The 26,040-nt window shown below is 41.7% G+C and overlaps 1 pseudogene; it reads right to left on the reverse strand.

Annotated features, from left to right (window-relative positions):
- LOC124545943 overlaps positions 1-26,040 on the reverse strand; it is a 154,694-nt pseudogene that overhangs the window by 32,177 nt on the left and 96,477 nt on the right.

Raw genomic sequence — 26,040 nt, forward strand, 5'->3', positions numbered from 1 at the left:
AAAACAACTTTTTTGTGGAACATTGTTTAGAATATTTAGAGAACCGGCATTTGCACCTGACTGCAGAACAATTCTACTGCCACTAACCTAAACTTTGCGTAAGGATAACGAAGACAAGATAAGGCAAATTAGGGACCACACAGAGCGTTTCTCTCTCGGTCCAATGGCGAGTGGAACAGGAAATGTAATGACTTGTAGTGGTACAAATTAACCTCCGAGATGCGCCGTACGGAAGCTAGCTGAGTATGTAAGCATGTGTATACGTATATAGATGTCCCAGCAGAAAGTTAAGAAGTCGTAAGATAATGACCAGTAATTTTTAGTAACGATCTAGTAATTACGATTTATTATGTTTCCAGTTTGGTTAGCGAGAGTCCAAATACAATTAAAGTATTCATGCGACATTCTGTGGCATATAAGGAATCATTTCTCAACTAGTTGCATCTACACCGTAAATATATTTTGTTCCATGTTATCTTCCAAAATTTTTATGATCCACTTACCAACAATTTTTCACCGAGCGAGGTGGCGCAGTGGTAGCACACTGGACTCGCATTCGGGAGGACGACGGTTCAATCCCGCGTCCGGCCATCCTGATTTAGGTTTTCCGTGATTTCCCTAAATCGCTCCAGGCAAATGCCAGAATGGTTCCTCTAAAACGGCACGGCCGGCTTCCTTCCCCGTCCTTCCCTAATCCGATGAAACCGATGACCTCGATGTTTGGTCTCTTCCTCCAAACAACCAACCAACCAACCAACAATTTTTCCTGGGTAGCGTTTCTACAACAACTGACGACCTATTAAGTTTGCCTCTGATGTTTCTGGAGTAACAGGGAGAGGTTCCCAGTGGTGGGATCAACATTTTGGAAGTATCTGTACGATGATGTAGGTTAAGATCCCAAGTATCAAGGCTGCAGCCATTTATCCTGCTGGGCCCTTTTTTGTGAGTAATTGCCGAAAAAAAAAATCGAAACTTTGTGCGATTTCAATAGCATTAATAAAGTTGCATTTCACGGCTTGGTTGTTTGATGTAATCACAGGATAGCAGATTTACGTGCAGAAGGTTGTGAGTACGAATCTCAAAGGCCACAGTATGTTATTTTTTATTTTTAAATCTTCATCGAATGACTTCTATCATGATTTCATTCAATTAATTGATTTAAATGTAATTTTTAAATGCCATTTCATTGTCACTTAATTTTAATCATAATATGAACTTCTTCGATTGCTCTCATTTTTCTTCCTATCAGTCTTCCTGCACTTGAAATCTTTGTTCATGTGCTTTAATTAATTTTATGTATGATATTCGACATAATTTTCTTTTGTTTTTCGCCCCATTCTTTCGTCCGCATTATAGCTTTCATTATATTTATTCCTCATTTTGCATGAATTTAGTTTTACTTATAAATCCGTATTTCATTTACATTTTAATCTACACTCCTGGAAATTGAAATAAGAACACCGTGAATTCATTGTCCCAGGAAGGGGAAACTTTATTGACACATTCCTGGGGTCAGATACATCACATGATCACACTGACAGAACCACAGGCACATAGACACAGGCAACAGAGCATGCACAATGTCGGCACTAGTACAGTGTATATCCACCTTTCGCAGCAATGCAGGCTGCTATTCTCCCATGGAGACGATCGTAGAGATGCTGGATGTAGTCCTGTGGAACGGCTTGCCATGCCATTTCCACCTGGCGCCTCAGTTGGACCAGCGTTCGTGCTGGACGTGAAGACCGCGTGAGACGACGCTTCATCCAGTCCCAAACATGCTCAATGGGGGACAGATCCGGAGATCTTGCTGGCCAGGGTAGTTGACTTACACCTTCTAGAGCACGTTGGGTGGCACGGGATACATGCGGACTTGCACTGTCCTGTTGGAACAGCAAGTTCCCTTGCCGGTCTAGGAATGGTAGAACGATGGGTTCGATGACGGTTTGGATGTACCGTGCACTATTCAGTGTCCCCTCGACGATCACCAGTTGTGTACGGCCAGTGTAGGAGATCGCTCCCCACACCATGATGCCGGGTGTTGGCCCTGTGTGCCTCGGTCGTATGCAGTCCTGATTGTGGCGCTCACCTGCACGGCGCCAAACACGCATACGACCATCATTGGCACCAAGGCAGAAGCGACCCTCATCGCTGAAGACGACACGTCGCCATTCGTCCCTCCATTCACGCCTGTCGCGACACCACTGGAGGCGGGCTGCACGATGTTGGGGCGTGAGCGGAAGACGGCCTAACGGTGTGCGGGACCGTAGCCCAGCTTCATGGAGACGGTTGCGAATGATCCTCGCCGATACCCCAGGAGCAACAGTGTCTCTAATTTGCTGGGAAGTGGCGATGCGGTCCCCTACGGCACTGCGTAGGATCCTACGGTCTTGGCGTGCATCCGTGCGTCGCTGCGGTCCGGTCCCAGGTCGACGGGCACGTGCACCTTCCGCCGACCACTGGCGACAACATCGATGTACTGTGGAGACCTCACGCCCCACGTGTTGAGCAGTTCGGCGGTACGTCCACCCGGCCTCCCGCATGCCCACTATACGCCCTCGCTCAAAGTCCGTCAACTGCACATACGGTTCACATCCACGCTGTCGCGGCATGCTACCAGTGTTAAAGACTGCGATGGAGCTCCGTATGCCACGGCAAACTGGCTGACACTGACGGCGGCGGTGCACAAATGCTGCGCAGCTAGCGCCATTCGACGGCCAACACCGCGGTTCCTGGTGTGTCCGCTGTGCCGTGCGTGTGATCATTGCTTGTACAGCCCTCTCGCAGTGTCCGGAGCAAGTATGGGGGGTCTGACACACCGGTGTCAATGTGATCTTTTTTCCATTTCCAGGAGTGTATGTTATTTTGTCCCCAGTGCAGTAGGTGTTTGGGTTATGTTTTAAATGTTTGTATGACGATTACCACGCAAAAAAATTGCACATCTGGAAACAAAAATACATTTTCACTACACTGCCGCGTAGAGTGACCGCCGTTTGAGGCGCCATGTCACGGACAGCGCAGCCCCTCCCGCCGGAAGTTCGAGTCCTCCCTCGGGCATGGGCGTGTGTTTCGTTCTTTCGTTCTTTAATTAGTGTGTAAATCTAGGAACCGATGACCTCAGCAGTTTGGTCCCTTAGCAATTCACACACAGTAGCACATTTCACGCCATTGCACAAATATAGATATATTATTTCATCTTCTTTTTTAACTTATATTTCGGAATTTTCGAATAATTAAATATTACAATAGTTAAATATAATTAGATTCCTATTCACAAAAATTCCGATTGGAGAAACAATTATATAAAGAAAAAAAAGGAAAAAATTAAAAAGTTCACACGATGATTACAATGCTGAGACAAAGGAATCGAATTGAAAAAATTACGTTTAAATCAATCAATTGAATAAAAATCATGATGAAAGTCATTTCGATAAAAATTAAAAAATTAAAAAAATTTCAGCTTTTGACAAGATTAGACTCCACTACCTCCTGCATGCGGCGTTGTCATCCTATTCACTATACCACGCAACCAGACTGTAGAACAAACCTTTTTAATGCTCTTGATTACCACACAAAATTCCGATTTTTTTTCTTAAATTACACTCAAGTAAGGGCCCACAAGGGTGATTGGGTGCAGTGTGTGCTACCTGGTATCTTAAGTTACTCCATCGTACAGATAACAGATAGTTTCAAAATGTCGATTGCACCGCTTGGGACCTCTCTTCGTATGACCAAAACATTCTATTTTTAAATGATACTCTCTTCCTCTCCTCATCTTCTATTGAATTTAAAGATCTTATATTTTCCTTCCTGGTAATAGTTCATTCTTTGCCTGCGACTGTTTTTCTGCTCGTAAAATCGTCTTGTTACCTGTCTCTGTGGACACCAGGAATCTTTAGGTAATGACTCAGCATGCATACACCGACTTGTGTGTGTCTTTGGCACTGTATTTAAAGCTGCTTACTGTCACCTTCTGACAAGGCATAGAGACAAACTATCCTTATACCGGACTCGGAATTAACTTCCGTTTGAATTTCATTGAAACTGCCACTGAACGTTGTTATAAAAGTTCTAAGTTCTTATCTGATGATGCTAGTAGCTGAAATGTCGTTGTTGTTGTTCTTGTTGTGGTCTTCAGTCCTGAGACTGGTTTGAACGCAGCTCTCCTTACTACTCTATCCTGTGCAAGCTTCTTCATCTCCCAATACGTACTGCAGCCTACACCCTTCTGAATCTGCTTAGAGTATTCATCTCTTGGTCTCCCTCTACGATTTTTACCCGCCACGCAGCCCTCCAATACTAAATTCGTGATCCGTTGATGCCTCAGAACATGTCCTACCAACCGATCTCTTCTTCTTGTCACGTTGTGCCACAAACTCCTCTTCTCCCCAATCCTATTCAATACTTCCTCATTAGTTACGTGATCTACCCATCTAATTTTCAGCATTCTTCTGTAGCACCACATTTCGAAAGCTTCTATTCTCTTCTTCACCAAACTATTTATCGTCCATGTTTCACTTCCATACATGGCTACACTCCATACAAATACTTTGAGAAACGACTTCCTGACATTTAAATCTCTACTCGATGTTAACAAATTTTTCTTCTTCAGAAACGCTTTCCTTGCCATTGCCAGTCTACATTTTATATCCTCTCTACCTCGACCATCATCAGTTACTTTGCTCCCCAAATAGCAAAACGCATTTACTACTTTAAGTGTCTCATTTCCCAATCTAATTCCCTCAGCATCGCCCGATTTAATTCGACTACATTCCATTATTCTCGTTTTGCTTTTGTTGATGTTCATCTTATATCCTCCTTTTAAGACCCTGTCCATTCCGTTCAACTGCTCTTCCAAGTCCTTTGCTGTCTCTGATAGAATTACAATGTCATCGGCGAACCTCAAAGATTTTATTTCTTCTCCATGGACTTTAATACCTACTCCGAATTTTTCTTTTGTTTCCTTTACTGCTTGCTCAATATACAGATTGAATAACATCGGGGAGAGGCTACTACCCTGCCTCACTCCCTTCCCAACCACTGCTTCCCTTTCATGCCCCTCGACTCTTATAAGTGCCATCTGGTTTCTGTACAAATTGTAAATAGCCTTTCGCTCCCTGTATTTTACCCGTGCCACCTTCAGAATTTGAAAGAGAGTATTCCCGTCAACATTGTCAAAAGCTTTCTCCAAGTCTACAAATGCTAGAAACGTAGGTTTGCCTTTTCTTAATCTAGCTTCTAAGATAAGTCGTAGGGTCAGTATTGCCTCACGTGTTCCCATATTTCTACGGAATCCAAACTGATCTTCCCCGAGGTCGGCTTCTACCAGTTTTTCCATTCGTCTGTACAGAATTCGCGTTAGTATTTTGCTGCCGTGACTTATTAAACTGACAGGTCGGTAATTTTCACATCTGTCAACGCCTGCTTTCTTTGGGATTGGAATTATCATTTTCTTCTTGAAGTCTGAGGGTATTTCGCCTGTCTCATACATCTTGCTCACCTGATGGTAGAGTTTTGTCAGGACTGGCTCTCCCAAGGCTGTCAGTAGTTCTAATGGAATGTTGTCTACTCCCGGGGCCTTGTCTCGGCTTGGGTCTTTCAATGCTGAAATGTCGTTATAAATTTAAAATATAGGTAACGGAGACCATTTTATTGACAAATAATTTCAAACAATTGTTGTCAGAATTCACAATACTGAGACGCAAATGGCAACTAACATAATACCACACGGTTCTTCATTATGTGTGAAATGAGTAATTCTCGATGTCGCTATTCTTTCATCGTTTCCTGAAAATGGATTTCTAAGCTGCGAATTTCTTGTACGTAATTCAATTGGTTGTCAACAGCTACAACAAAGAAATAGGTTCAAATGGTTCAAATGGCTCTGAGCACTATGGGACTTAACATCTGTGGTCATCAGTCCCTTAGAACGTAGAACTACTTAAACCTAACTAACCTCCATGCCCGAGGCAGGATTAGAACCTGCGAAATAGGTAAACAGAGTCATATCAGATAACCAACGCGCAGTGTTTCCAAGGATTTCATCTGGTAGAAAAGGTTGCATATCACAAGTAAACTTAGCTCGATACGTAAACACTGATTTAATTTTAGAATACAAGAACCACAATGGCACTAGAAACACCATATTACATGTGACACAAATGCCATTGATCAATACAATATAAGAGTGCGATACTTTTGAGACGGCAATGATTGAAGTTGACTGTAGGATGCTTCTTCCCTAAAATGTGCACAAGTATTCAAGCAATTTCGCTTTTGTGTGGGAGAGCAGGCCCAGTCGCATCGGCGTCGCACTGGTGGTGCCACAGCACTTCCACGATAACTTTTGCTTGCCAAACAAGCTGCTCATTTCTTTGTGGTTATTTCATATCTCTGGTCCGTATGGCGTTGGGGGAAGAGTTGGCTGTCAGCAGTACAATTCCCTCTCTTCAGCCAAGCGAATTAAAAAATTATACTGAGAATGTACAAACAAAACTGGGGGCTGTTCTCCGTTGTGACATAAAAATAAAAGACGTATAGTTATGTAACAAAAATATATACATTTCAAAATCACATCACAAGAAGATAAAATTCTTCTGATCGAAACACTGAAGCACTGCATACTCACAAACATCTGAAAGACCGGCACTAGAGTGAGAAGCATTTCCAGAGGAGAGAGTAAATTCTATTGGTTGAGGAGTTTGGGTAGAAAGATAGGGGTTTGTTGGGTAGGAAAAATATGGAGACGAAAGGTAGGAGTTGAGGTGAATAGTGGGAAATGCAGTCAGTAGGAAAGAAATCATCAAGGGATCACTAATTTAGCATTGGAGGGCAGCGTGGAGGGTAAAAATCGTAGAGGGAGACCAAGAGATCAATACACTAAGCAGATTCAGAAGGATGTAGGTTGCAGTAGGTACTGGGAGATGAAGAAGCTTGCACAGGATAGAGTGGCATGGAGAGCTGCATCAAACCAGTCTCAGGACTGAAGACCACAACAACAACAACAGGAAAGAAATATAGTGAGAAGTAACGTGTCTTGTGGGTAGTGCAGTTGTTGCAGTAGGGACGGAATGGGGATGAATGCAAATCGAAAGGAGAGAGGAGCCCTGATGTGGAATGGGATATCTCAAGAAGAGTTAGAGTTGGTAGTAGTGATGGATATTGGGGCAGATCTTATTGTCTGGCAAATGGCTTTGGTTGAAGTTATCTTGGGATAGGATATGTAGTGTGTGTACGTGTGTGGACAGAGGGATATGGTTGTGAAGTCACGGCAGCGTAGCAAGGTTGGTGATCAGAGGGGAATAAATGTGGTGATTGCAACCTAGTTTGCGGACAGTATAGGAGATGCGTAGGTGTTCGATGTGGGTGAGGAAGGGTGGGAATTTGATGAGATGGCAGAGGATCTACTTGGCGGGAGGTAAATTGATGTGGAACGCGAGACAGAGTGCACAGTGTTCGAGGAGTTGGAGGGACTTACAGAGGTTTGTTGGAGCAGAGATCCATGCAATATTTGCATAACAGAGGACGGGCCAGATCAGGATTTCGTAGTTGTGGAGAATAGTGTAGAGGTATATCCCCCAAGTTTTGCTTGTTAGTACTTTTAGTTTATTGTGGGCCATCTGTTCGATGGTTAGTAAGTGAGCTTTCCACGATAGTTGCCGGTTGAGGGTTAGTCCAACATATTTTAGTATGTAAGTTAGCCGGATAGAGCGGTCGTAAATGGTAAGGTAGAAGTAATGGAGGCGAATGTCGCAAGTGGTTTGTCCTATAATTACTGGAGGTGTTGATCTCGAGGAGCCATTGGTTACATCAGGAGGTAAACTGGTTGAGGTGGGTTTGGAGAGATCGTTGGGTTTCTGGAGTATAGGGTAGTGGGCGAGGAGGCGGTGATATCAGCATACCGAAGTAAGTGGACTGGTGGGAGTGGTTTGGGAGATCAGGAGAACCGACAAAATGGGACTTTTGGGGAAGTATATACTACGAGAAGAGAACTGGTAGTAGAAGCTTCGTGGCACAACTAATATGTTTTAGGGGGAACGGCAAATGTCAAAGAAGTAAGGGACAACGGAGATTGTAAACAATGCAGCAAATACTTGAGGTCGTAGTTTGTGTAGGTTGTTCTGATATTAGGAGGTTTGGTGGGAAAATCATGGCAGGACACATCAAACTTGTCCGGAGGTTAAAGGTCTAAATATATGTTTATACGGTGAAGTAATAAGATATCGTATGGCCTAGTAAAGCCTACCGCTTCACAAAATTCGTAATTTGTAGCACAGAGTGATGATTGTTACTATGTAAAATAAAATCGTCATAACTTCTGAACGGTTTGCGTCAGAATGTTCTAATTGCACTTCTGGCTGTGGGGAATGATAGGAATTAGTATGCGCGTGTACAGTTTGGTTTAACGACGAAGCCCACTTTCGTTTGGATGTGTTCATTAATAAGCAAAATTGTCGCCTTTAGGAGACTGAGAAACCGCATATTGCGATCGACAAGTCTCTTCACCCTGAACGGGTGATTGTGTTGTGTGCATTGTCCAGTCACGGAATAATCGGTGCGACATTTGTTGATGGCACGGTGACTACCGAACGGAATGTGAAGGATATGGAAGATGATTTCATCCCTATTATTCAAAGTGACCCTGATTTCGACAATATGTGGTTCATGCAAGATGGAGCTAGACCCCTTTGACGCAGAAGAGAGTTTTACGTCCTGGAGAAGCACTTTGGCGACCGCGCTCTGGCTCTGGAGCACCCAGAGACAACTGACATGGATCTCCATTGGCAGCCAAATTCTCCAGATCTGAACATATGCCACTCCTTTTTGTGAAGATCAAAGACAAGGTGTGCAGCAATAACACCAAAATCATTGCTGAGCTGAAATCAGCCACTCAGGAGGACATCGACAGCGTCGATGTTCCGACACTTCAGCGGGTCATGCAAAATTTCGCTACTGGTCTGCGCCATATCATCGCCAATGATGGTTATAAATTCTTATGGGACCAAACTGCTGGGATCATCAGTCCCTAGGCTTACACACTACTTAGACTTAAACTAACTGACGCAATGGACAACGCACACACCCATACTCGAGGGAGGACTCGAACCTTCGACTGGGGTGGCAGCGCAAACCGTGACAAGGCGGCAGGGGCCGCGCAGTCTAACCACGCGGCTCGCCAGTTATGACGGCAGGCATATCGAACTGGTCATACCTTAAATACTGACGTTTCTGTGTTGAGTAAAGTGTGTGCACGCCGTATTTTGCAACTAATTTTAAGTTTTTTTTTCTTTTAGTTCAAAAATTGTCACCCTTTATGATCCGCACTGACAGCAGCTGTTCTGTTTGCGACCGAACCGCCGAATCTTTCCATCAGTAAATGGGGTATGTTCTCAACTGACTCAGTTGTTTTAACCCCTCCACTGACGGAATGACCCGCTTCCTACTTCCGTATGTATAAAGCCAATACGGACTTGTAGCTGTCACGCCTTTGCGCTTACTGCTACGTATTTTAACCGTAAATAGCTCAGCCCTAATGGTAAGAGGTAGTAGTGAATTCACGTTATTAATCTTTGAAGACAGCACAGCTGCCACAAGCTCAGCTCACTTTTACTCCACTCCTACCCTCGCCATCACACCACATTAACTAGGTGCTACATGGGCCTTGCTAAATTCACTTGCGTATACATTTTTGACCGTTACTCGCCAGTATTTACCTATTGGATTAGTACCCTCCTAACCGGACTATTTCCCAAAGAGCTGTGATGATTGAACGGGTTCGATCCACGGCCTACAGTGCCCTACAGTTCACACGGTAACACTGCCTACCTGACCCACTTAACTTGGTAGTGAGCTTATGTATCCAATCACCACTGCTAGCAGCAGTGGGTAATCCTATCAGCACGACGAGAGCAGCAGACTTACCGTCGAATCCTCCTGAAAATACTTATAACTACGGTCGCCAGCTCTGAAGGAGCAAAAGAATAAATCAATTTTTTGGCTCGTTTCAAAGTGAAACGGCTTGAGTTGAATTTAAACTTAATTCTGAATATTACTATTTCTGATCATTCTAGGTGATTCTACAAAGCAAATACTCTCACAATTTCTGTGAGTTGGCTTGGTAATTACCACCAAGACAATTTAAGCAACTTAGGTTAACAAACTTCTACCCTTCAACTTTTTTTTTAATGATTTTGGGATATTACTCTTTGGACAATTGCTATAGAATTAGTTAAGTGACTTTACTTGAAAGGTTACTCAGAAAAATTTAAGTAACTATAAATAGGCGACTCATTCTGGTGTGACCATTGCTCTTTTCTGGTTCTTATACGCTAAAGTATTCTACACCCAAAAGAATTGTAAATGAAAGAGGCGATGGTGGCCTCAGTCTGATTTCACTACACTATGTTTCAGGTTACTACACTTTACAATGAACAACATGCGTCGTAATTTTACTCATTACTATATTCTGTCTTCTGCACTTGCACAAAAGAAAACTGGTATTCTCCATTTACATGTATACAAAGTTCGACTTAACAATTGCAAGCAGTCTTGCCTTGGGTAGACGTGTCGGTGCTGGTGGTGAGATGCGTGTGGCTACCGCAGCTCTTCACGCCTCATGCCCTCAATGGCGGCTGGAACTACGAGCTGTAGCACTCGTATAAGCTACTGCACGTCCGCCATAAAATCTGGGCGCAGGAACTCTTACAATCAGCCCCAGTGGCATAGAGACGGCTTCGACAACTATTCGTCGCGTTCTACTCCACAAACGGCGACGATATTCGCCTCTTCGCTGTTGCACAATCACTTTTGCGTGAGCACAGTTACGCACGTCCGATCACGTCAACACTCCCCAGGCCATTCCATTGTTCAGTCCCTGTGTCTCCAGCTACCTCTAGCTATCGCTCGTATCACCAAGAGTGGGGGCGTTCCCCTACCACCTTTTCACCGAAATCATTTAGTATTTAAGAATATTTATATTTATTACCCTGGAGTTCATACCAGTCATAATAATTTACTACTAGCGCCTTATAACATTAAATCATACACTAATAACTTATAATTACCAAGAAAAAGAATACATTTGACTCCGAGAGCTTAGTGCATTGTCTGAGAGGCAGCGCTAATTCCCAGTTTCGCCAATAGATGGCATCAGGGTGCACTCCCTGGCAGTCTCACACCAGCGCGCCCGTTTCCGACGCGCGGGCTCCAAATTACTGTCAGCCCACCATTATTTCAGTTCCGTTACATGTTCTCCTGTAGACTTTAGCGTTGAGCATGATGCCTATACGTAAGGCGAGTGTCGTCACTCCCTTTTGTTTTGTTACAGGCAGAATCAGCGCGTTCCGTTGCGGTTGGCGTTTGATACCGTGTCTCTGTCTGTCTGTCTCTCTCTTTCTTTCTCTGTCCAGCTCTCTCTCTCTCTCTCTCTCTCAGTCTCCCTCTCGGTCTCTCTCTAATACTGTATGCCCACTGTGTACCTTGACACATCTCACGATGAGCGCTGGGAGCCGAGGATCCCACACTTCGCCTCAGTATAGAGTAACTAGGAATCCATGTGTGCTGTAGCAATGTGGGAGTGAAGTAGTAATTCTGAATGGAATGTTGGTTCCAATTCGTAATGTCGTGAATAGTAGATGTGGTTCTATTTGAAAATGAGCGTAACTGCTCTAGCATGTCGAGTATATATGTTTTCTGCCACTGTGAGTAATTCACCTTTGGTGTATTGGGACAAAGATGAACGAGCGCGCTACATGAGTAGTGAGTACGCTCATTGATTCTGTGTTTAAGTTTATCTGTGGTTCGTTTGTTCGCCTGTCAGTTGTGCAGCGAGGAGGCATAGCAGCGAGGAATTGAGCTTTTAAAGGAGATTTGATATTTGTGAATTCGGGAGAAATTGCCTGAAATACTTTATTACGGCGATGAAAACTTGTTTTTAAAAGTGTGTTATTGATTCTACGGAAGGAGAAGATTTTTGAAGAAATAATTAAAGCTAAACAATGTATGCACAAGAATGAAAAGTTTGTTTGTCAGTACTATTAATTGAAGGAAATGTTTATCCATCAAGTAATTAACAATTTTCATTATTAGTGTTAATTTCATTTATTTGTTTTCATTACGTCACAAATAATGCGATTTCTATAATCTTACTGCAATTTTTGTACCCACAGAATTTGGTATTTGTTAGTGTCTTCTTACGCTGTACAGTCTTTTTTGTCAATAATCAGAGTTTAATTTTTCAGTAACAGTTTCCTATAAAATAAAGCCCCCCACCGTAATTTTTGTAAAGTTTTGAATATTTTGTCGTGTGTGCATTACACCTTACGCCGCACGAAGCCACAAATAGTTCCTGACAAGCAAAAAGAACAAATGATGTAGTGGGTCGTTTATGTTTTTTTTTCCCTTAGCTACTGCATCTGATTACTTCTATTTGGATTTAAAAAAAGTCAGTTCATCAGACACAAAAGAACATGCTGAGCTCAACATAAATTACTATTATTTTAGGACAGATCTCACTTTGCATTCTTGTGACGAAACAGTTTGTAGTCAAAATTGTTAGGTGTTGTCCTAAGCAAGCAGATTAATTTACACTGAAAAGCGCAGGTAATATCAAACCGTTACATTTCTTCTGAGCAGAGCAGTGTTTTACTTTTTGTGGACATTTCAAGTCAGAAATTGCACTTCATGTCACGCAATTTTCATAATGTATTTCAGTACTGAGTTCCTGTTAATTAGTTTTCAGTGAGCACACAGTTAATTTTGGCATTTGATTACATTAGTTTTCATTATTTCAAATTCAGTATTTCACTAAGTTTAAAATTTTGTTTCACGACACTGTTCACGTGCGAAACACAAAAAGATGTTCAAATGTATGTGAAATCTTATGGGACTTAATTGCTAAGGTCATCGGTCCCTAAGCTTACACACTGCTTAATCTAAATTATCCTAAGGACAAACACACACACCCATGCCCCAGAGAGGACTCGAACCTCCGTCGGGACCAGCCGCACATTCCATGACTGCAGCGCCCAAGACCGCTCGGCTAATCCCGCGCGGCGTGGAACACAGGGCCACCCAATACCCAGAACTGCTCAGCAGCTGAATACGATGTCTACAGCACACGTTAAAGACGAAAAAGGTTTTTTTGGAAAAAATACGCAGTATTTTCATTTATGGAGAATTTTTATAGAAACCTCACACGTTTAAGCAGCTTGCCTTCAACACTTCTGATTCCTCTCGTAAGAGGAAGACTACCATTAGAGGCGGTGCTCGAATGCACTACTCTTCCATGCAAGTCAGTTGCATAATAGAGCGCTGACGTGCACGGGAATCAGCCAGCACAGCCTAAATATGTTAGTTCATCATTTTTATTTGCAGCTCCTTGTGTTGGCTGTGTTTGCAGTTAAAATTGTTGGATGTGAGGTCCTCCAGTTATGCTAAACATCGTTTCTTCTCAGTACCCAAACATGTTGCGGCACCACTGTGCCATCATCAGTGGGTTTTTGTTTTTATTTATAATGTAATGTGAACATTTTTGTTAAATGATTATAAAATTATGTGCATCTTTTGTTCAAACAATACATCGTTTCTTTTTGTAAATACCTTTGCATTTGGTGTGCATGAATTTTCTGGATCACTTTTGTGTTAATTACTTCAGGTAGCTTGTCATCTGCAACCAAACGATGTTGATGTGAAAGTTTTTTTTCTGGGAGTTAACCTATCTTCTAGAATGTAATTTAGTTTGTCGCGATATTTTCGCGCCTATATTCGTTTTTACTTACGTTTTCATGTGGCAAGCACAACACCTCAGCATGATGCGGAGAATGGAAGATCAAATTTGGCGCCGAACTCTCTAGTGAACAAATGAACACTGACTGGGCTGGGACACACAACAAACTATAATCACACTGTGTTTTGGTGAAGCGAAAAGTGTTTTACTATGTTATTTGTGGAAAACACTTGTTATAGTTAGGTGGGAATCACAACCCACACCACGATGCGGAGAATGGAAGTGCTTGACAGACTAAAACGTCAGTAAAACCGAATATAGGCGCGAAAACATCGCGACGAACTAAATTACATTCTAAAAGATAGGTTAACTACCAGCAAAAAACTTTCTGATCAACATAGTTTGGTTGCAGATGACAAGCTACCTGTAATAATTAAGAGACAAGTGAGCCGGAAAATTCATGCACACAAAATGTAAAGGAATTTACGAAAAGAAACGATGTATTGTTTGAACTAAAGATGCACATAATTTTATAATCATTGAACAAAAGTGTTCACATTACGGAATAAATAAAAACTAAAACCAACTGATGATGGCACAGTGGTGCCACAACATGTTTGGGCACTGAGAAAAAATGGTGTTTAGCATAACTGGCGGACATCACATCCAATAAATATGTGTAAGTCATTCAGTAGTCATTACGGCTAATGACTCGAAACTGCTGTCACCATGTCAGTTTCAAATGTACCTTTTATACTCGATACTTCTTCAAACTGCAGTGAGTATCTGTTAGGCTAAGTGTGAATTATTCAAATTGTACGTGTTTTTACTTTGAAACCACGTGCTTGTTACAGACTGGGCTATTTAAAGGAACTGCCCCACACTTCGCCTCTGTCTATTTATGAAAATTATAGCGAATATATAGCACGATGACTGATCAGGGACGTGAGCCTTAGTCCTCCCGAACACAATGCTAATTCCTCCATTTCGCTGTAGTCTGTTAGGTAAGTTATCAGCACATGGTTACGGTAAGATGGCTACAGCTGTCCCGTTAAAGTGTGCCCGAGTCTACAACAACTTTTTCTTCAAGACAATGGCGTACTAGACATAATTATGCACATGCGCACTCTATGATGACTGTAGGTGAGATGGCTGATGGGATTACCTGAATCGACAGGGACTGGAATACGTTTATAGGTAATGAATACTTTCTGTTCACAACGAAATTGGGCTAGCGGACAAGGCAGTGTTTATGACTTCTAACAGATCAAGAAATAACGTGATTTCAGTCTCTATTGCACGCAACATTTTGTTGACTGTCAGCTCTGAGAGTTTTGGTGACGAAAAACATTAAATATACAGTCATCTGCCAGTTACTGTGAACAGTGACCAGGTAACAATCAATACCGATCGATGTCTTCCAATTTCAATCGATTCAAATACTCCAGACATTTCACCTTGAATGAGATTTTCACTCTGCAGCGGAGTGTACGCTGTTAGGAAAATTTCCTGGCGGATTAAAAAAGTGTGCCGGACCGAGACTCGAACTCGGGACCTTTGCCCACCATCCGTGCTACCCAAGCATGACCCACGCCCCGTCCTCACAGCTTTACTTCGGCCAGTACCTCGTCCCCTACCTCCCAAACTTCACAGCAGCTCTTCAGCGAACCTGTGGCTAAGCCATGTCTCCGCAATATCCTTTCTTCCAGGAGTGCTAGTTCTGCTAGGTTTGCAGAAGAGCTTCTGTGAAGTTTGGAAAGTAGGAGATGAGGTACTGCTGGAAGTAAAGGTGTGAGGACGGGGCGTGAGTCGTGTTTGGGTAGCTCAGATGATAGAGCACTTGCACGCGAAAGGCAAAGGTCCCGAGTTCGCGTCTCGGTCCGGCACACAGTTATAATCTGCCAGGAAAGTTTCATCTCACCGTGAGTTTACTTAGATCGTACATGCTGCCCACTTTAGAGTTGTAATCGTGTGTTTATTTCACGAAGTTATGCCTTCTTCTGCCTTAACGCATTATTGATCCCTCCTTCTAAGTCCGGGATTCGTCGTAATGAAAATGGGTAAACGTGAAGTACAGCGCAAACATTGATGCTAACACACCGCCATAGCTTGTCAAACTTTACGTAAAAATAGTGCCATTAAGAAACTAACTTGGATATATATTTAGAAAATCTGTCATTACTTAGCAGTCCTAGCGGTTCTAGGCGCTTCAGTCTGCAACCGCGCTACCGCTACGGTCGCAGGTTCGAATCCTGCCTCTGGCATGGATGTGTGTGATGTCCTTAGGTTAGTTAGGTTTAAGTAGTTCTAAGTCCTAGGGACTGATGACCTTAGCTGTTACGTCCCATAGTGCTCAGAGCCATGTAAACCATTCTGAACCATTATTGGGCAGTCGACTGCTCCGAAAAGTACATCCATTGGCAGTTGTAAGACACTGGCACTTATGCGCACTATACTCAAAAATCGTTGCACACTGGCATTTCTGTCATATCATATTAAAAGAAAAAAGACGATGTTAACACTTGTAAAGAGAATGCGTGCAAAATGTGCCACATGAACCAAAGCGACACTAGATGTGATACCAGTGTAAATGTAATGAAAATAAGCGTTCAAGTGATGTGTTGTGCGCAGTGGCGAATTTAAAAATTTTGTGCCTCTAGGCACACCATATTATACGCGCCCCCGATCCACCCCACCCCCCCCCAAAAAAAAACATGTTTTAAATAATAACTATTTTCCGATCACTTCACAATTACCGTATTGGGTGGGAGCGCTGTCAGCTGTTTCCGTACTCTGCTATCCGTTGTTATGATGGACGCTTCAGCGGTCTAGTCTCACTCAATCAAAATGCAATATGATTCCCGAACTGTACTTGGTGTACGGCCGCGGATAAAACAAATGTAAAACTGCATTGTGTTAACACATTCTTCTGTCGAAACACAACAAAAACCAACACAGGGAAAATAACTTTTCTTTTATGGCCTAAAAATTCAGCAGAGCGTGTAGGAGACAACGGATTTTCGTTATACATTCACTTTTAATATGTTCTTTCACCGTTGACATTGAAAATAAAAAAGTTGTTACGATATAAAAATTGAAGCGAACATCTCGTACATTAGAAATTAATACGTACTTTTGCAGAGATGCCTTCAAAATTAAAATTAAATCGTCGTTTTGCGATCGAATAACTTGAATGTATAGCACATAAGAAAAACACGTTCGGTATTAATACGTAAATCTATAGGAAAGCGTAAGAAATGAAAACGAAATAGAGAATTCGGTGCACGAACTAATAACCAAATAAGACGAACAAAGACTGAATTTGCTATTTCATGATTTTACAGACTAGTGTGGAAATATCAAATTTGTTTTATAATCTAATACTTAACGTGTAAAGCATTAGGGTCTGTGTAGCTAGATGCTGCATAACAAGTGTACACAATACCTTTAATACATGTAAGGGCTCAACAGTTTTGTATTGCTTCTACTGCTCTCATCATAGCTCTTTCTAATGGTATTCGGAAAGCTTTTGCGTATTTATCTACAGAACTGAACTACGTTATTTATTAACACTTTTTCATCTGAATGTACACTACGATAACGTATATTTCTGCGATAACTACACATTTCAGCAGACGCCAAGAATACGCATGAGTTGTAATGTACTGCAGTATCAGTATAACTTGACTGCACGTAAACGAGGTTTAGTTCCGCGTTCTGCCATCGGCAATTGTAAAGTAAACAGGTAATACGTAGTTTGTAAATCCAATGAATGTGCCCTAAGTTATAATTAAAATCACATTATAATCTCACATTTTTAAAACTAATATGAATAAATAAACAAACTCACCAATCAGCAAAGTTTGCATCTGGCTTTGACGACAGAGAATTCGTTGATCAAATCTTCATAGTTCAGACGGTTATGATATAGGAGGTTGGCTTCGATGTGAAGACTGGACAAGGCGTTCAATCTCTCCTCAGAAAACGTAGAACGTAGGTACGATTTCAGTCTTTTAAGAGCCGAAAGCGACTGTTCTGCTGAACAATTTGTAAGTGCCATACATAGAAATATTCTAAGAGCAATGTGAACAAGCGGAAACACGGACTGCAACCTTTCTTTTCGTAAAAATTTACTCATTTCAGCTGGTTTATCACTGATATCAGAAGATTTCAAAAGTTCCGCGAAATGTGCACATTCACTAGGGAAGGAAAGCTCCAAATCTGTGTCATATGACGTTTGGAATTTTGCTGCACGTTCAGCAATATCGTCAGCTGAACTTTTCTTAAAGTTACTGAAAACTGTGAAGGAGTCCAACAGTGATCGAAAGCTTTCCTTCCTCCTCACTAGTTCGACGTACAAGTTGCCGTGTACTGGGAGAAATATTTCGACTCTAAATATTTCCCTTCGAGTCAGAAAAGCGTCTTTAGAGGCCACTTCGTCATCATGATGTTTGCGTTTTCGTGATCTTTTATAGGTGCATTCATAGTCTATTACCAGTCACAATCTCCATGGATTTATTTTCATAATAGTCGAACATGCCACGAATAGATGCAATAAATCCTTTAAGTGATTCGTATAATTCACGCACTATTTTAGTATCGATATTTACACTTCACAATTTCAGATTTACACTATTAAATCTCTGGAGTATGTCCTTCCAAACTATCATCGTGAATGCTGTTTCTATTCTGCTGAGTTGATTCAATAAAGCTGATGCCTCATTTCGCACAAGTGGTTTTGCAAACGTATTATTGGCAATATGTGTGAGGAAATTGGTATAGCCCTCCAAGTTTTCGTATAGACTTACGCACACTTCCTCTCTTGGTGATCAACATGTTTTTATAAACCTTTTACCGCGTTCCTTCCTAGTTTCATGAAAGGAAGTTTATCCCAGCACTGTGTAGAAGCAGAGAAAAAATTCTAAAGGTTTTTCAGTGCACTGAAAAATGAACATACTTCCCGATCACAGCTTGCAGCACTAGTGCTGACTACATTCAAAGAACGTTCTGCACAAGGCACATAATGCGCTTTCGGATTTCGTCCTTTAATGTGTGCCTGCAAACCAGAGTAGGTTCCTGACATATTGCTTGCGTTGTCATATGACTGGCCTCTAAAGTCAGTAATATCAATGGAATTTGTAGACAGGACTTCTAGTACGGGGTCAGCTAAGTTTTCGGACTTGTGTCCTGGGTTTGATAAAAACAGAAGGAAACGTTCAAAGGTTCACCATTCTCGTTCACATATCTTAATGTGAAAGATAATTGATAAATATGTGAAATGTCCGCAGTAGAATCTATTATTATAGAGAAATATTTGGCCTGTTCTATTTCACATACGATAATTCTTTTTATTCGTTCAGAGAGAAGCTCTATTATTTCATCACAGATTGTTGGAGAAAGATAACTTTTATGTCCCTGCCTTGGATTTACAATGTGCTCTGCGAGAAAATGTTCAAACGCGGCTATAAGTTCAAGAAACATCATAAAGTAACCGTTAGGTGATGAATGGAATCTTTCAACTTATCCACGACTTGTTAGCTTCTTCTCAACTGAAAACACCCTTTTCAACACACTACACCAGTACATTGTTTCTGTCTCAAAATATGACTCGAAATGGTTATCTGTTGTTCCAAATGACCTCTTTTCTTGTCAAGAGTGATAACAGAATTTTGATGTTCAAGTGAATTCTCATGATGAGATAAAATGTTAGAAATATTTTTCCAGTCCGCAATATCATTAGTAGCAATCGCGTCCTTACCTCCGAATAATCTACATGGTGCACAAAAAACAGCACCAGTGCTACAGGAGTGTACTAGAAAATCACGCAAAGTTGATTCACCATTTAAAGGTTGACGGTAAAATAAATGTTCAGATATCTGGTTTTATCGCCTATTGATCTTCTTGAATTAAAAAAAAGACCCTTACAATTTTGATGAATGCCACGTTGTAAGATAATGTCGATTGTTGATTCATTGACACACCATTCTGTAGGATCATCACTGACGAGGTTGTTTCTCTTTGTAATGTCTTACTCGACACTTAGTTTCTCGTGAAACTCTAATTCAGGAACAATTTTCTTTTGTTCACTTTTAACTGTTGTTTAGTCTGTATTTACTTCGTTTACAACAGTTGCAGTGCCAGAAATATCATCCGTACTACTTGATCTCGAAGTCAAACCAGTAATATTTTTTGCGGAAAATTTATCTACTCTGCCAAATGTTTTTAGAGCATTGGTTTCTCGTTCTCGCCTTTCCTTCCATAATTTCCGAAATGCGGCCCCACTTAATTTCGCATATTTGCGGTTTTCACTGTTATTCATATTAAGACACTTACAAAATAGTCAACCAGCAGTCAAAAGAAAAGCAAAAAATATTTAAAGGGAAAGAAAGACTGTATCCATTTCCAACAGTACTACGCCGCACATGAGAACAAAGCTTTTTACTGTAAACACGGCACACTAGCATAAAGATTTTTCCTTTAAACACGGAGCGATGAACTGACCAACTCGGATTACCCGACGCAATTGTGCTATGAAAGAACGACAACGCAGAATAATTTAATTTCATTGTATCCTGTTTCTCTGTTGTCAGTGAACTGTAGAAGCACACCTGCCTGCTGGAATTCGTCTCGTAAAGAAAACGGGACGTTCCCTTTTTTGCCTTCTGTTCCCCGCGTCGCCGGAATTTTAGCTGGGATGCAAATATGTTCTGAGTATTCTTGACACTATCTTTCTAATTTAAAAAGAAAAAAAATAATTCTTGCAATTTCTTGCAGTGAGGTGTGCTGCATCGACTCTTATCCCACTTACTCTTATACTATTTTAGCGGTTTCGGTGGGCGGAGAAGACAGACTACAAAGTTTGTCCTTTTGGCAGCTGATGTGGTATGTTGTCATTTGTTTTAACACTGCTGTTATGTCTACATGCAAATTCACCTTTTGTTCCAACAAAATAAAAGTAACCTTTCCTCGAAGAGAAAAAGCTTAGTTAAGAGGTTTAATATAAAATTTGCAATGCCACATGCTATTCGATTGCACAGAGTGGGATATTGTGCAGACTGCAGCACGATAAATGAGACAAACGAAAGTTGGTTTCTTCTGTTTTCGCCAAAAAACTAGCTAAGTAAACAAATTAAATTTTTAAACTGTTGTGAAGTGTACTTCACACATTATTAGATATTCTGCTTATGTTCTTTTCATATAAACATTTGATTAAAAGTGTAAAACATTCCCAGTATCAACATGTTTTGTTAAACGGGTTTCATTGTAGACCACAGAACTTTCACATGAATTACAGCAATGGAGGGCTGACTTGATATTTCCTCGTAATTTCTACAAGAAATTAAAGTAGAGTCGGGTTTTACATGGTGAGGCCCACACATGTTACAGTATTTAAGAAACTGCTGATTAGTTTATCACTGCTTTTCAGGGATCCCGGTATTTTCAAGGGGAAAAATGGTATGGTTAACTAGAAGCCGACAACATTCTCGGAATAATAACGTTTCAAACATTGCACTGTAGACTGCCGTCCTGACAGTCTACTTCAAAATACTTTGAACAATCATGAAGATGATACCAGACAGAAACCCAGTGTTAAATTTCCATTTAGTCACCAAGTAAACTACGTATATTTCCAAGAATTTATTGTCTAATTTCGTTCTTAAGGCTTATTTAAACTAGCAAGTTGTTTACCAACATTAAAAATTCTTGTTATTTGTAAGTGCAGTTATTTTAAAACGTAAAAAGTTAAAATGAGTACAGAGCAAAAAATGCGGCCCCCATTAAGGTGCGGCTCCTAGGCCCGTGCCTAGTAGGGCTATATGTAAATCTGGCATTGTGCATTCCTACATAAACAGTGTCACGACAACATTAACACCAAGTAAGTGTGGACTGCAGTGTTAAATGGTATTGTATGAAGCCAATGCAACCAGAGCGTCCACTGAAAGACTTTCTTTACACTACTACCTCTTCACTGCCGACACAGACTGCCTTGTTCACAGCGATAAAAGTTATTAATTTTATAGCTACCGCTCTCACTCTCACCCTTCTTTGGGCAATACGTACCAGTATCGATTCACTAAGTGGAACAGTTGTGTGAAGTAATTTAATAATCGTGATTGTCAAATGACTGATTGGAGTACAACCGAATGGAAGTGCTTTGCATTTTTATGTTACTGTAACCTTAGATTACACAGAGTTATCAGAAACGATCTGAGTAGCTTGTAAGTGTGTTGCAGGGTACAGTTTGCTGAGAACTAATTTTTACGAAAAAAATTCGATAAGCTGCGTCGTTTCAGAGTTATTAACATTGAAGTTAGCCAGTCAGGATGTTGCGCGCGCAAATTCAGGTCATCTGCCAAAGATGGTGTCGCCAAACGTGTTTCCTAAAACCAAACAACAGAGCGATACAAATATTGGACACGAGAATAAGTATCAAACACGAGTCGCAGGGTGAGCAGTTTCGTGTGCTATCATCCACGCTATGAGAACAACTTACAGTTCCTGTAGCTTGCAGGCAGCTTGAATTTGCGCGCCCAACAAACATCTCTGAGCACTATGGAACTAAACATGTGACGTCATCAGTCCCCTAGAACTTAGAACTACGTAAACCTAACTAACCGACCGAAGCGGTCGCGCGGTTCCAGACTGTAGCGCCTAGAACCGCTCGGCCACTCTGGCCAACTGCGCGCACAGCAGCCTGATTGGCTAACGGCAATGCTAATTAGCTCGGAAACGACGTAACGTATCGAATTTTTTTTCTTCGGCTTAACAAGTATTTCTCAACACAACCTACACTGCAACACCCTTACAAATATCTCAGACTGTTTCTGACAAGGGAACCTCCCCATCGCACCCCCTTCAGATTTAGTTATAAGTTGGCACAGCGGATAGGCCTTGAAAATCTGAACACAGATCAATCGAGAAAACAGGAAGAAGGTGTGTGGAACTATGAAAAAAATTAGTAAAATATACAAAGTCCATGCGCAGGATAGGCAACATCAAGGAGAACGTGAGCCCAGGAACGCCGTGGTCCCGTGGTTAGCGTGAGTAGCTGCGGAATGAGTTAGCTGGCACGGTAGCTCAGCGTGTTATGTCAGAGGGTTAGCCGCCCTCTGTAATAAAAAAAAACTGAGTTTAACGATCAACAACGAGCTTAAACGGATGTCTTACGACGTCCGCCCCGAGCAGAAGAAGCGAACAAATTAAAAAAATAAAAAAAATAAAGAGAATGAGAGATTCTTGGTTCAACTCTTCCCTCGACTGAAAATTTTACTTTCTTTATTTTCGCAAAGTTATGATCTGTCCGTTCGTTCGCTGACGTCTCTGTTCACTGCAATAAGTTTAGTGTCTGTGTTTTGCGACCGCACCGCAAAACCGTGCGATTAGTAGACGAAACGACGTGCCTCTCCAATGGGAACCACAAACATTTGATCGCAAGGTCATAGGTCAACCGATTCCTCCACAGGAAAACACGTCTGATATATTCTATACGACACTGGTGACGGCATGTGCGTCACATGACAGGAATATGTTGTCGACCCACCTAACTTGTACACTTAGCGAATGGGTAAAAAGATTCTTCTAAGTTGCCCGATTTAGGTTTTCTTGTGGATGTGATAATCACTCCCAAAAAAGTGATGAAAACAGAAGTGTTTGTCACATAAACTGAAAATAAAAAATTAAACTTTTCACTCGAGGGAAGACTTGAACCAAGGACGTCTCGTTCCGTAGCTGCTCTCGCTAACCACGGTAACACGGAGCTCCTTGACTCCCATTGTCCTTGATGTTGCGTATCTTCGCATTGACTACTCAGTTTGTATATTTCATTAATTTTTTTTCATAGTTCCACACAACTTCTTCCTGTTTTCTCGATTGATCTGTGTTCAGTTTTCCAAGGCCTATCCACTGTGCCAACTTATAACTAAAGCTGAGAGGGGTGCGATGGGGAGGTTCCGTTGTGAGTACACTGTATAATAATCCAGAGTGGGCGCCTACATAGTAATCCAGAGTGGGCAACCACAAAATGCATTTACATGTCGACCAGTTAACTGTCACTTCTGTGGGTATTTGTTTTCCCCATGATTATTTCCTAGCTACTTTCGTCCAGTATCTCTGCATTGCCACTCCAGTGACTTGCATTATATTGATCTTCAGCATCAGCAGATTCGTACCTCATAGCTGTGGAGAAATTTCGACGATTCAGTGCAGTGACAGTCTGCTTATATGCAAGGGTGGAATCAAATTTGAGCACTACGGCTGCAGACTTCAGCGCTGCGTCACGTTTTTATCGCCCTCCATTCCGCTACATTAATCTGCCTGATGGCTTTTTTTTCATATTCGGGAACAGCAAAGATAAAAACGTATCTGTCCAGCCTCTGGTCCTTTCTGTAGCTCTGGTAATGAGCGATATTTGATGAATGGTGAACGAAGGCAGCGTTGACTAGCCTTGGCCGAGGGCGAATATCTGATAATGCGTGTTATCGGCAAGTCCGTAAATGTAGATTCTTATCACCTCCTGTGCCAAGAGGAAGAGTCAACTACCATAGTGTCACCGCTTCGTATATACATTAGTGGTCATCCGTACTGGCTGTTTGTACGAAACGAATTCCGTGTCTCCTGGATGGTTTTCGAACTAATAGACAGGTAACATGCGGTTGTCTTAACAGGTAATGTTACGCGAAACGTAAGATTTATAATATAATATAGGGTGATTCAAAAAGAATACCACAACTTTAAAAATGTGTATTTAATGAAAGAAACATAATATAACCTTCAGTTATACATCATTACAAAGAGTATTTAAAAAGGTTTTTTCACTCAAAAACAAGTTCAGAGATCTTCAATATGGCCCCCTCCAGACACACGAGCAATATCAACCCGATACTCCAACTCGTTCCACACTCTCTGTAGCATATCAGGCGTAACAGTTTGGATAGCTGCTGTTATTTCTCGTTTCAAATCATCAATGGTGGCTGGGAGAGGTGGCCGAAACACCATATCCTTAACATACCCCCATAAGAAAAAATCGGAGGGGGTAAGATCAGGGCTTCTTGGAGGCCAGTGATGAAGTGCTCTGTCACGGGCTGCCTGGCGGCCGATCCATCGCCTCGGGTAGTTGACGTTCAGGTAGTTACGGACAGATAAGTGCCAATGCGGTGGCGCTCCATCCTGCTGAAATATGAATTGTTGTGCTTCTTGTTCGAGCTGAGGGAACAGCCAATTCTCTAACATCTCCAGATACTGTAGTCCAGTTACAGTAGCACCTTCGAAGAAAAAGGGACCAAAAACTTTATTGGCTGAAATGGCACAGAAAACGTTCACCTGAGGCGAGTCACGTTCATACTGGGTTGTTTCCCGCGGATTCTCAATGCCCCATATACAGACATTGTGACGGTTGACTTTCCCGTTAGTGTGGAAAGTTGCTTCATCACTAAACACAATCTTTGAAACGAAAGATTTATCTGTTTCCATTTGAGCAAGGATAAAATCACAGAAATCGATTCTTTTAATCTTATCAGCTGCAGACAGTGCTTGAACCAATTTCAGACGATAAGGTTTCATAACTAACCTTTTTCGTTGGACTCTCCATACAGTTGATTGTGGAATTTGCAGCTCTCTGCTAGCTCTGCGAGTCGATTTTCCTGGGCTGCGAACAAATGCTTTCTGGATGCGTGCTACATTTTCATCACTCGTTCTCGGCCGTCCAGAACTTTTCCCTTTGCACAAACACCCATTCTCTGTAAACTGTTTATACCAACGTTTAATACACCACCTATCAGGAGGTTTAACACCATACTTCGTTCGAAATGCACGCTGACCAACTGTCGTCGATTCACTTCTGCCGTACTCAATAACACAAAAAGCTTTCTGTTGAGCTGTCGCCATCTTAGCATCAACTGACGCTGACGCCTAGTCAACAGCGCCTCAAGCGAACAAATGTACAACTGAATGAGACTTTATAGCTCCCTTAATTCGCCGACAGATAGTGCTTAGCTCTGCCTTTTGTCGTTGCAGAGTTTTAAATTCCTAAAGTTGTGGTATTCTTTTTGAATCACCCTGTACTTCACGTATTCAGGAACTTAATTGAATAGTAATAAGACCTGAAAAAATCTTAATTGGCTACCTCACCAATATGATACATACGGTAAACAATCACATTACGAGAATCGAAACTCTCTACCCCTGCACCAGCCGAAGTGGCCGTGCGGTTCTAGGCGCTGCAGTCTGGAACCGCGGGACCACTACGGTCGCTGGTTCGAATCCTGCCTCGGGCATGTATGTGTGTGATGTCCTCAGGTTAGTTAGGTTTAACTAGT

Source organism: Schistocerca americana, chromosome 8, assembly GCF_021461395.2.
Source record: "Schistocerca americana isolate TAMUIC-IGC-003095 chromosome 8, iqSchAmer2.1, whole genome shotgun sequence".
Lineage (NCBI taxonomy): Eukaryota > Metazoa > Arthropoda > Insecta > Orthoptera > Acrididae > Schistocerca > Schistocerca americana.